Genomic DNA, 13,420 nt, shown 5'->3' with positions numbered 1-13,420 from the left:
AAATTAGCAATCGTTTGAGCAGCTGTTCTAACACAAGCTTCTTGTAACAAAGTCAAACGAACCCCTTTAAAAGGCGAAGCTGCCATTAATGCCGTAACACGATTTTTAAAGAAGATAAATGGCATATTATTACCATCGTAACCAATCAAGGCCGACTTATCGAAAAACGTCCTACTATTTTGGTATTCAAAAAAGCAATCCTGTTGTTGAGAACTCGATTTAGCGGGAGAAGACAAGCTATATCCCTTAAGGGGCTGATGGGGCTCAGTTACATGCACAGCCCGATCACGATCCTCACAAACGTTAAAATCAGTAGACGTGACACGCCTCTCACAACCACTCAAATTACGTGTAGCTGGGCGATCAAAAACTAGCGGCGCAGAAAACTGTGAAGGAGGCAAAACAATACTTCTGATTGCGGCCCCGTGACCTGCACGCTCTGGGGGAGAAGTTCGGCTATAAATCGCAGGCCTTGGCTTTAGATCCTTCGGAAGACCCTTAGCCGAGACCTCCTGAAACAGTTTGAAAACATGTGGATTGCACTGAACCACTTACGGATTGAACAGGCGTCTGGAAAAGGTTATGTAAATTTAACCGCGATTGATGTTCACTTCTGGAATGCCTAGAAGATCCCTTCTTAGAGCTATGCCGGGAGCCCGCCTCTGATCGATATTCAGCTAAAGCTACCTCCTTACGTTGTTCAGCCCTCAACTGGGCGTCTTTGAGTGCGAACTCAGCAGCTCTCGCTTCGGCCTCAGTTCTCGCGGCAGCCTCAGCTTGTAAGGCCTCAGCTCTGGTAGCGGCCTTAGCAGCTCTCGCTTCGGCCTCAGCTCTCGCGGCGGCCTCAGCAGCTCTCGCTTCGGCCTCGGCTTGCATCTGGAGCTCCTCTCGTCTTAGCTGTAAGTTAATTTGTGCCACTATCCGAGACGAACTCCTAGACATCCTAGTGTTTACATTTGAGGCGCTATCCTCAGGACGTATGTCAGCATCCAACATATTTGAGAACTCACTTTCTTTTTGTTCAAAGTTATTTTTTCGTGCACGGACATTTTGCCGAAAGACATTTTGCCGAAAGACATTTTGCCGAAACCCATTTTGCCGAAAGGACATTATGCCGAAAGACATTTTGCCGAATGGACAAATTGCCGAAAGGACTAATTGCCGAATGGACTAATTGACGAAAGGACTAATTGCCGAATGGACAAATTGCCGAAACAATTTGGAAAAAAATTACTTTGAAGTGACACAAAGTCTCGTTACTATGCAAGCAGTGCTTTTGAAATAGAATTACTTTGCTACTGTTGTTTGCTTAAAAATTACTTTGAAGCAACACCAAGTCTTGTTACTATGCAAGCAGTGCCTTTGAGCTGGTAATTATTTTGAAGTGACACCAAGTCGCAAGTCTCATTGCTATGCAAGCAGTGCCTTTAAACTGGTAATTATTTTGAAGTGACACCAAGTCTCGTTACCATGCAAGCAGTGGCTTTGAAGTAGTAATTACTTTGCTACTGTTGTTTGCCTAAAAATTGCTTTATATACAGTCTCCACAGTTTTGGAAATCAGTATTAGTTTAAGTGACACCAAGTCCCATCTATAAGTATATATGCAGTCTCCACTGGTTTTGGAGATCAGTATTAGACGTTTGCTTATATAACATTTCTGTCGGATACTTACGCGCTGTCGCACATAATTTGTGAGTGAAATCTGTTTGTGAATGACATTTATGTGTTATTAGTAGGGCAAGTTTTTGTTGCACTAAAAACATGAGAAAGTTGCACTTAATTTTAACAAAAGTTGCAGTAAAAAGTTGCATTTATTTATTTACCTTTTTACCATTCATTTACTTCGAAACACTAGACACAACCTGTTTCCGTTTATGCGGGCTTGGCCAAAAGCCAAGTCATACTTCCACTTCTAATTTAGTTCGGGCACTGTCGTGCTTTGCTGAGGTTGTTGAAGTTCTAGCTTGCAAGCAAAGTGTTGCGTCATAGATAACATTGAGATGCAGCTAATCCATCACATAGCTTTTGTTATGCAAATCAAAGAAAATAGAACCATACTGTACTAGAAACAGTTTTATAGCATGTTTTTTAAATCACTCCTTTACATTTTGCTCAATACTTGATAAAAGTTGCAGTAAAAAGTTGCATAAAAAATAGAAAAAAGTTGCAAAAAGTTGCAATATAAAATTCCTACAAACAGCTTAAAACATCATACCACATAAATTCTGAGTATTTAGGAAGCTGCCGGAAGCTGTAAAAAAAAGTTGCAAAAGTTGCAAAAACTTGCCCTAGTTATTAGGTTATGATAATACATTATAATGCATTTGTATAATTTCGGCAATTTGTCCATTCGGCATTTAGTCCTTTCGGCAATTAGTCCTTTCGGCAAAATGAGTTTCGGCAAAATGTCCATTCGGCAAAATGTCTTTCGGCAAAATGGGTTTCGGCAAAATGGGTTTCGGCAAAATGTCTTTTGGCAAAATGTCTTTCGGAAAATGTCCGGATACCTATTTTTTAACGAGTTAAATTCGGAATCTACCCTATCACGAAGTTCTGCCATATTTGCAAAGTTAAAAATTTTACTCAAAAGTGCATGGAAATGCCATAACTCCTCTTCTAAAGTAGATAAGTTAGATTGAAAAATTAACAGTTTCTGCTTATCACTCAAAGAACCTAGGGCTACAGAAAGTTCCCCAATTTGAGTCAAAATATCCCTTCTAAGATGTCGGGCCTCTCGGACTGACTTAGCCTCATCGTTACTGGGTCCCTCCCCAGAATGGCCTGCCCGACCGCAAAGAACATCATCAGGCTTAAACTCAGTCGAGTCGACGGCGGCCGAGTCCCTGTCGCCACCGAGTGTAGACATATTAAATGTTGGGGCTAAATTTAACAATTAAAAAATTAAGTTACACAAACACACAAAATATTAAGTTATAAAAAACTTAACTGCAAATTAGACCGTAAAATTACAAAAAGAATTTAAATGCACAATACCTTAGTTGTAGGGGTATATATATGAAGTCCTAAAGTTCCACAAAACTTGCTTGGATACGTCCACTTGAATCTTCAAGCACAGATCGATTGTCTTTAATTTTCTTTTTTCTTGCCAATGAATGTCAATGTTGTTTTTTTTGATAACCAACAAAGAAACGTATTTAATTTTCAACTTGAAGTTCTTCAGTACCAACTGAGAAGAGACGTCTATAATTTTTGTGCTTCTGTAGATTACCAGCCAGCAACAAATCGTCTTTATTATTTCTTGTGCTTCTGCAGCCTACCAACCAACAACTACGTCTTTATTATTTATGGTCACAACGGTAAACCATAATCTCTTCGTGGGAAAATTGTAAAATAAAGTTTCCGGATCCGTTCGTCTGCATGCAATGACCGAAAGAAGCACTCTTTTGAAAACGTCTATTCAAAAAGCGTATTGCTGTAAAAATAGCCCACGGCTGTCGAAATTGGGGTGCAACGCGATACACCTCTAAACTTGTCACTACAATGCAAATTACTTGGTTAAAGACGGAAATTTCGTCCAGCTGGCAAGCACTAAGCAAAACAGTTAAATTTGCGACCAACTCTCAAGTAACAATTTTAAGAATGACGAGAATACATTGCAATATCTCAAACGCACGTAGGCAGTTACTGTGATGTAATAATCCATAACCAATGATAAGATATTCAAAAAGCTGTTCAAGTTTGGCTCACACCTGTTCAAGCCCGGCCAACACCTGTTCAAGTAATTAAAGATTTAACGATGATGTAATGTTATGCTGCAGCTGCAAACGGTTGTGCAATTCAAGATTTAACAATGATGTAATCTTTGCTATTTTCTAGCAACAGTCCATGACGTAAGACGTCAGGTTTAGTAGACAACGTTTGATATGAAAATTGTCCGTAACAGGAGCAACAGGATTATAAAAGTCCGATTATATCTAAAGTCCTATGGCTCAGTAGAGCCAGTGTTGGGCGCGATAACTCATTTTTCAGTTAAGCGATAACGATAATCGATAAACGAAAAATGCCTAAAGCGATAACGACAAACGATAAATCAAAAAAAAGTTAAGCGATAACGATAAACGATAAGTTATCGCCGATAATGTCCGATTACGATAATTTTTTTTTTCTTGATTAGCGATGTCCAATCCCATGCAGCACGAACTGTTTTCATCAACATGACGAAAAATCGAACATAATATTCTGTAAAGGGACAAAACTTTTTGTAGTTATGCATGAATAGAATCGCAACAGCGGCAGTAGGTATCGAATCTTCAACCACTTGATCCAAAATCAAACCACTGAGGTAACCGCCGTGCTTATAATTATACCTTCAGATACCAGTTGGATGCTTTTATCAAAATGAAAATACCATAAAAAATTCCAAACTTATTTGTATTTTGCTTTCTGCTTAAAGGACTGTTTACAGCAAAGTTAGCAATAATTGAAAAAATTCCAAAAAACGCAAAATGCTTGAAAATTTATCAGTAATCTTAAGCAGGCCCGCAACCAGCAAATATTTTCGGGGGGGGGCATTTAATTTTTATAAAAGAACAAACATTAAAATGATGCATTGTGACATTTTTATGTTAATGTCCACGCCCATTGATAGAGTGTGTGGCACTACCATGCTACGGTTCAGTGGTCATAACTTATGTCAATCACGTTTTTGTTTAGTACAGCATTAAAGGAAACTAGCCTTTGTAACCTTTTCTCATTTAGCTATGACTACCCTTGAAGGAAGAAAATTACGATATCACAGTAATGTGTTCAGTCGGTTACAAATAAAATACAACATCTGTAGGCTACGAACTGCATTGGCACGACTGGAGTCATAAATTAATCAATAACATATATTTACATCAACATAAACGAACAGATACATATGAATAAACTCAACACGGTAATTACAAATTACAATCCTGAAACATTTTGTTGGCTCAACAAGTTTTTATGTTTGTAGGCCCAAAGAAGTTGACTTTGCAAATGCAAAATGACATTTTAATTTAGAGCATAATGTCTAACTTTCTACTTGATTTGGCAAGTTCGTTTAACACCAATTCCGCGCTTGGAATTTGAGTACGATGGATTTGCATGAGAGCTAGTCCAGAAAGCCTGTCCTGCCCCATAGTGCTTCTAAGGTAACTTTTCAAGCGTCGTAGACAGCTCTAAATGTTCTTTCTGCAGAAGCAATTGTGACTGGAAGTGTAGCCAAAATTATCAAGAGTTTGTAAATGTTTGGATAAAACTCTTTTTGGGATTCTATTGCTAACACCGCATCAATTGCACTTGCTGGCCTTTCACTTTCAAGAATTCATTTAAAATCAGATTAGGCTAAGCCCAACTGAGTAGCTTATTCACCACGCTATCGCAGCTGCTTTTGATCTCGAATTATTTAGTTGTTTTTAAACGCTTTTTATGGTGATGATGGATGCTGACATTATGTATACGCTAACGAAACAGATAATGAGGATGCCAGCCTAATTTATCGAACAAAATTGTTAGCATAGCTTCCAACCAGCGTAGCCTACTTTCGGTTTCGATAGTCTACACTCCACAGTACGTGCACGGACATTTTGCCGAAAGGACATTTTGCCGAAAGACATTTTGCCGAAAGACATTTTGCCGAAAGGACATTTTGCCGAAACTCATTTTGCCGACAGGAGTAATTACCGAGTGCTATAATTTCGCCAATTTGTCTAATCGGCATTTAGTCCTTTCGGCAATTAGTCTTTCGGCAAAATGAGTTTCAAAAAAACGTCTATTCGGCAAAATGTCTTTCGGCAAAATGTCCTTTCGGCAAAATGTCCTTTCGACAAAATGTCCGGGTACCCTACAGTATGGCTGTACGTGTACGACGTATAGTAGGGCCTACATTTCATACTGCATAAAACGCTTAAAAAAATTTCAAAAAATTTCGGGGGGGGCAAATGCCCCCAATGCCCCCCCCTGGTTGCGGGCTTGATCTTAAGCGTTATTGGTAGTAAAAATGTGCATACTGTGAAATCGATCAAGCTTGTCAAAGTAGTCGCGTTTGTTTAAGAACAATAACATAATTATCGTAATTTACTGATAATTTCAGATAATTTGTTTTTGTTTTCTTTGTGAACACCACCATTAAAGCAATGGCAGAACGCTGAGTTGTTGAGATAAGAATTACAATATATAGGCACTGTTTTAGTGGGAATAAAAATATATGATTGAGGTAGGCTATGTTGCATAGGTAAATGAGAAAGGTTATACTGTATTTAGCATAATTTTACCACGCAACTCGATGCGCCTATTGTCAATTGTCATGCAAAAACTACTAGCCTACAAGATGCAAAAACTGTGATGTCGGTCTGCATGTCAAATGTTCAAGCAATATCATATTCCGCAATGACTTGTTTCAGTGATGTTGTGTTACTTTGCTAATTTTCATCTTCATATTTTTTGAACTGTCATTTCAATAAAATGCTTGATGACAATAATGACATGACAAGACATGAACAAGACATTTCCCATACATCACTTTAAGCGATAAGTAAAATGTAATAACGCTTAAGCATTACGCACAAGAAACTTGTGAAATTTGATAACGGATTTTCCTAGCGTCTTATATATAGGACGGCTTTTTTCTCAAAAGTACAAACACAATTAGGAAAGAATAATTGTGATATATTTCTTAGGTCATAATTATGCAATATTTAAATTTTCCGAATTTTTTTTTAAGTTGGCCCTACTTTCACTTTCGGCACAAATGGGTTAACTTTTTAAGTTAAATGGCACTTACGCATTTGGTTATTATTTTTACTTGGCTCTTAAGTTACGTGGTTTGGGAAATTTTAAGATTGCGCAAGATTTGTTAAACAACCATGCTTTTGGCATATCGGGTTTGATCTATTCCTCTTAATTTTCTACTTTGAACGGCATGTGTCATCCTCATTTTAACAGCAAGCTTTACATTCATGACATTGTCGATGAAAGGGGACCGAAAATAAATTAGTGCCGGGCCCGAGAAATCCTGTCAACGGCCCTGTGTGCGCTTGAGCAACGCATTTCAGGATTGCTCTCTATTCAGCGGCACCTAGTGACAGTGTTGTACGTTGACGCTGAGGCTAGCGCCGTCAGTTTATTTTTTAGTTGACGGAAGTGATAGCGCCGTCAATTTATATTGCCAATTTTGAGCGTCACGCGCTATGCGTCATTTTTTGTTTTCATGGAGAATCTCGTTTCACAATGTATTCTGGCCAGCGCGACTCATTCGAGTTACTCGCTTTCGCGTTGGTTGGAATAGGTACCTGGAATACAAGCGGAAGAAGTTCGCCTCATGGTGATCACTTATATCGTGAGCAGTATCGAGAACGAGGGATCAGAGAGAGAAAGCGAAAAATCAATGAATGTCATCGCGATGGACGGTGGTTGAAGATACTTTATTTCAAGAGCTGTAGGCTATAGGCTATGCCCCTAAAAAGAGCGATGTTGGTGCAGTGGACCTCGTTAAAAGATTTATATATGCTAAGCCATCAGAGCACGCTTGGAACAGTGATACCTTTCCGAATAAACGTTTTTAAGACTTGTTTTTGAAATACAACACATCAATACCATTCAGAGCTGCTGTGGAACGCATGTTTTCACTTGGAAAGGACATTATGCGTCCCAAACGCAGCAGATTGTCAGACATACGTTTAGAAATGCTTATGTTTCTACAAGGAAATAACTAATAAGCTAAAGCAGCTAGTTACAATACAGTCTCAAAGCATAAAACCTGCTCTTTATTTATAGCTATTGCTAGCCTAAACCTGGTTGAAATACTTCCGTTTTGTGAGACCCTGGCTAAAATTGCGCTAGAAATTAGCGCTGACGCCGTCAATTTCTTTTAGTGCTTATTACGCAGTACTTTACGCGGTAAAGTTTTTAGGCAATTCGCGCTGACGCCGTCAATTTATTTCATTGACGCGTACAACACTGCTAGTGACTGGAATAATTCTCCGGCAACAAGATTGCAACAACCGGAAACTTCACTTTGCATTCTCTCAGTGCTGTATTCGTAGGGTAGGCTATAGGCAGGGATATCTAGAGAAGGGGATATGAAGGCTTTTAATACGTCTGACAATAGAAGGGCTTCTGTTTATCGTAAATAATCTCTGTTTACCGTAAACTGACAATCGGCACTGTTAGTAGTTTAATAACTCTTGTTATGATAACCTGCATTGCGCTATCAGTATCAAGCCTGGATACTCACTGCACGCTCATGGTTACTTGTTAATTCAACTACCCGTTTATTTGCTTTAAATCTGGCCTACTGCAAAGACTTTGTTAAAAAAAGCAGCTAACTTGTAACTTTTCAACTGTCTTTCCAAACAAGTATTCTTTAAATATGCTCTATGTAACATTTACTAACTGTCATCTGTAGCTGACTGTACCACTTGCACAACAAAACTTTCTGCAATTGTGAAAAGAACTGCATGTTTTACGCACTACAAACTACCGCCCTGGTAGTGTCATAAGAATAAGGCAATCGCTGTGAGCCTTCGCATCCCCTTCTTTAGATATCCCTGGGTATAGGCTACTGCGGTATACGCAGTATACTCTCTGCTTTTTCGAGCAACTATATTATGCTTTCTGGTTTTCCAAATAGAGTGCCTATATGCTATCCTTAGGCTACTGATTCTTGACAACTGCTAACTAACTACTTAACCCTTTGATGACCAATGGTATACGGGTGTACAATGGTACATGGGTGTAGCCTACCATGAACCCGTTCTGAGAGTTTTATCATTCAATCAATTCATTCAGAGCATTGTTGGCAGAATGCAAATGAGACTTTGTGCTAATGCCGACACTAACAATGGTCAGCTACTGGTTGATATTGCTAACTTTGCAACCTGAAAAAATGATAGAAGGAAATTTGCGTCATGGAGAAGCAGAGGTGAGAAGAATTTGTAGACGCTTTGACATTGATGAAATACAGTCAATCCAAGGGTTAAGAGACTTTAGTGAAAAAGTTGAAATTGTGTCCAATAATTTGAAGCCTCTCTTGACAGCTATTTCAACTTTCCTTGTTCTACAGCAGAATGTGAACGTGGTTTCAGTTTATTGAACGATATTATCACAGGTTCAAGAGCATCTTTGCTTATTGATAATGTGGGCTGTTCGATGTTTACTAAACTTAATCGCAATGGACCACATGTGGCTCAATTTACTGGTAAAAAATGTGTAAGGTCCTGGCTGCCAAACCACCGATCAGCTAAGGATAGTAAATCCCAAATTTGCAAAGAGGATAAAGATGTAGATTCCTCTCGGCAGGCTGTTTGAAATGTAGGCCTATTCATAAAAAATAAACAATTTGGTAGCCTACCTCTCGTCCAATTTTGATGTTGATAATTCATGATATGGTGGAATAAAGATTAGTATTTTGCAAGTTGTGGAAAATCTGAGACAATATAGGCTACCCTGTGCTTTTTTTACGAATACAGCACTGATTCTCTCGGTAACTGGCCCTGCGTCAAGAGCCTCTAAAAGTATGCGAAACTACCAGGAATAACCTATCAAGGCTTTGTCAGTCCGAGTATACAGATTCAAAACCAAACCAATAGCCCAATTCCCCTGCAACAACACTTTAACAATCTGTAAACTTCACCCTGTCAATCTCGACAACCAGCCCTGTGTCAAAAGCCTCTACGAGTAGGCGAAGCTACCAGGAATAACCTATCAAGGCTTTGCCGGTACGAGGATGAAAATTCAAAACCAAAACCATTTTATAATAATAAAACCGAAAGCTCTGCAGTCAGAAATAAAAAAAAAAAAAACTGAGAAGCTTTCTCAGTCCGTGGACAAAAATTTAATCAAGAACATGGGAAGCAGCCAATTCAATGACTGGTGTAATCTTTTGCTGCCCCATGTCTGTCTTAAGATTTGTTTTGTATAGTGCTTTTTTTCGTACTGATTATGTTTGTGTAGTGCCGTTCTCACAAGGTACCGTAAAACAAAAGTTCTTCTCTTGTTCATTTCCATCGTGACGTCACTCTCTGGTCATGTAATTTTCAACACACAACCGCTTGAATTAAACTAGCCAAAATCTTTTTTCGGGATTCATGTTGATGTTTGGCTGAGGCTGGCTGGCTGGGCTGGTACCAGAAATTTCCTTAATTTCAGCAAAATATTGCTTCCAATATAAAAGTTACAAGAAAGATAAAGATAGCTGAGAAAGAGCAACATATTGAATTATTTTTTTAATTTGAAAACCACTTTATGCTCACTGCCAGTTTAGAACCAGGGGCAGGCAACATACCGTATGGTCTGCCAAGGAGACTAGGCCTGCGACTGAATTTTGAGTGGCCCACAAGACAGTTTCCACTTTCCAGTCTTACATAATAATGTGGCTCGCGGCTACAGTCTGTCGCAATCCCCCACTACTTGCTTACCACATCGAATAATATGGACAGTTATTCTTTCATTTTTTGTTTTCCGTTTTTATGCAAGTGACAAGCATGTTATGTTCTGTCAAAAAGGGCCTTTTCATCTTTTTCTTTAGCTCTTGCTTGAATCTCTTTCAGTCTCAAGCCTTGCCTCAAGCACAATCTGGAAAAATAGGTTAAAGTGGAATTTGATTGATTAGTGTAATAATTAATAGCGGAAGGGACTTTGTTTTGAATTCTTTAGTTCTTCGTTTTATTTGTGATTTTAGATTCTTTGTTTTCTGTTAAAATTAGATTTAGAATTTACAATAAATTTTTTACTTGTGGATTTTGCTAAGAAGCAAAAAGTTGACAAAGAGTGTCACAAATTTAACAAAGATTGGATAGTTAAGTACTTTTTTTCACAAGTCAACAAGAAAGCAGTATATATGTTTGCTGTGCAATAAAAGTGTTGCCGTGTTTAAAGAGTACAGCATTTTCCCCCTTTATGCAACAAAAATCTAGGCTAGGACAGTAGCCTACCATACTTTATTAGCAGCTGAACTGAACAGAAAACAAGAGCAACAGAACGATACTTCTAAATAGCCATTGTTGTATTTTTACGGGCATTGTCAAGGTTGCCAGTTTAAATTGGACCAGTTTTGCAAATTACAGTTTGGCTTGCGATTGGGGTGAGAATTAAGATGATCCAAACCATTTAAAATATCTGCCAATTTATAAAAAAGCCGACAACGCCCAGCAATGCTCGACAATACCTGGTAATTTTCAAGGGCCAGATTCATGACTTTTGTCTGCCAACTGGGCTAATGAAATTTTTGGCAGTTGCAGGTTTTGATATTGTTTATTCCTTTAATTTCCTTTTATTTCGAATCGACTTAAATAGATTAATTACTATTTTTAAGTGAAAAACATGTTGCAACTCTGACAATGGGTATTTAGAGGTACGGTAGGGCTACCGCTACCGTAATAGGACAGAAGACTTATAAAGCAGCAGAATGTATTTGTAAAAGCCAAAACAGCTGCTTGTGCCAGCTTTTGGTCTCTATGCTTTAAACTTAAAGTTTACATTAAATAGCGGTATGCTTTATTTTTTTTATCGGTGGATAAATACACGATTGATGTATCGATTCAGGAATCCGGCTCACCAAGTAGGCTACTTTGTTTTCCCATATCAGATTTCCAACTAAAAAAGGTGTTTGCCCTGGTTTTGAGTCTTGAATATTTTATAACAGTAACAGTTGACCTTATATGAGACATGTTAAAACTTGCACTGGTAAATAAAAAAAGGCATATAGTAATTTCATTTGTTATGCCAGCAATTTTAACTTTTAAAGTTTTGGTAAAGAGTTTGCTTTGTTGAACTATACACAAACAAAACAAAGTAATCTTAGAGGGTTTAAAATGTTGTATTAATGTATTATTATACACACTACACAGAGATATAACATAATTTAAAAAAATCAACTCAAACGTTCTAGACACGTACGTCGTACGTGTGTCCTCGTTAGGAATTACTTAAATCTGCAATATACGGTATATGCATAAAATGAAAATTGTAAGATAAATTTAACTATGTACTATAACGACACTCCAGACTGAAAAGCACAAGCTAAACAAGTGATGCAAGAATAATTAAGAGTAAATTATACAGCGGGAAAACAGATCACATGAGGTATAAACTACAGACATGTAACAATTAGAACACACACAAAAGGAACGATAAGCCACAGGCGAATAACTGTCGGTTGAGACGGTATTGTATTTGTTTTGATAATGGTATTCAATCCCGTTAAGTTACTGTCAGTCATCTGTTTATGGAATATTTAGTCATTAGTGATTTTTTGTCTCTAACATATCATACTAATTACACTGGTCAACAGCAAATTTTAATCGAGCTCGTGGTTGATTGATTCTAGAAGCATTTTGTGCGCTGATTTCAAAAATGTCTTTATTTTTTTCCTAGCACATCATGTTTTCTAGATATTCCAATTTTAAAATTTTGAAGACATGCCACATTTACAGGCAAGTAAAGCAGTTTTTTTATTCGCAAATTAAGTGTGACGTCATAATAAAACAATCATATAAACAATAAAACAATGATACGTCATAATCAAGCAAAGGGACAAAATAACTTATCCAAACTTGGAATCTGCTCGCCGGCCGGTTCCTCGTGATGAAACCATGTCGCCACCTTTACCTCCACAGGGAGGCCTAGATTCCATTGAAAATGATGGTGATGACGTCGCTTCATTAAGCGAACTCTCAACAACAAGTTCTGAGTATCAAGAAGAAGGCAGGCCACAGTTATTTTCCCAGGAGCACCTCAATGATTTGATTAGAGACCTTGGCCTTTCAAAGCAAAAGTCAGAAATCCTTGCGTCAAGATTACAAGAGCGAAATCTGGTTGAGGAAGGTGTTGCAGTGAGCCATTACAGAAAACGAAACATAGACCTCGCTGCTTTGTTTAAAGTTGATGGCCCCCTGTGCTTTTGTCATGATATTGAAGAACTTTTTCACAAAATGGGAGAAGTTCACAATCCTCATGAGTGGCGAGTTTTCGTCGATTCCTCGAAAAGAAGCCTGAAAGCTGTTCTTTTACATAACGGAAATGAAAAGCCATCCATTCCCATAGCACACTCGGTGCACCTAAAGGAATCTTATGAAAACATCGAAATTCTTCTCAATGCTATTAATTACAGGGATTATGAGTGGAGTATTTGTGGAGATCTGAAAATGATTGGAATCTTAATGGGGATGCAAGGGGGATTTACAAAGTACTGTTGTTTCTTGTGTCTGTGGGATAGTCGCACTACCAGAAAAAGGATTGGCCAACAAGAAGCTCCTACAATCCTGGAAGAGAAAGTGTCCAAAATGTCCCGCTAGTTAATCCTGACAAAATTCTTTTGCCGCCGTTACATATCAAACTCGGCTTGATGAACAATTTTGTGAAAGCAATGGGCAAATCAAATTCAAACGGTTTTCTGTACCTCTGTAAGAAATTTCCAAAACTAAGTCATGCAA

The 13,420-nt window shown here is 38.1% G+C and overlaps 1 pseudogene; it reads left to right on the top strand.

Moving 5' to 3' along the window:
- LOC145780637 (uncharacterized) overlaps positions 1–13,420 on the top strand; it is a 64,155-nt pseudogene that overhangs the window by 50,274 nt on the left and 461 nt on the right.

Source organism: Aplidium turbinatum, chromosome 12 (assembly GCF_918807975.1).
Source record: "Aplidium turbinatum chromosome 12, kaAplTurb1.1, whole genome shotgun sequence".
Taxonomy (NCBI): domain Eukaryota; kingdom Metazoa; phylum Chordata; class Ascidiacea; order Aplousobranchia; family Polyclinidae; genus Aplidium; species Aplidium turbinatum.
Note: the sequence above shows the minus strand (reverse complement) of the source record. Positions and strands in the feature narration are given on the sequence as shown.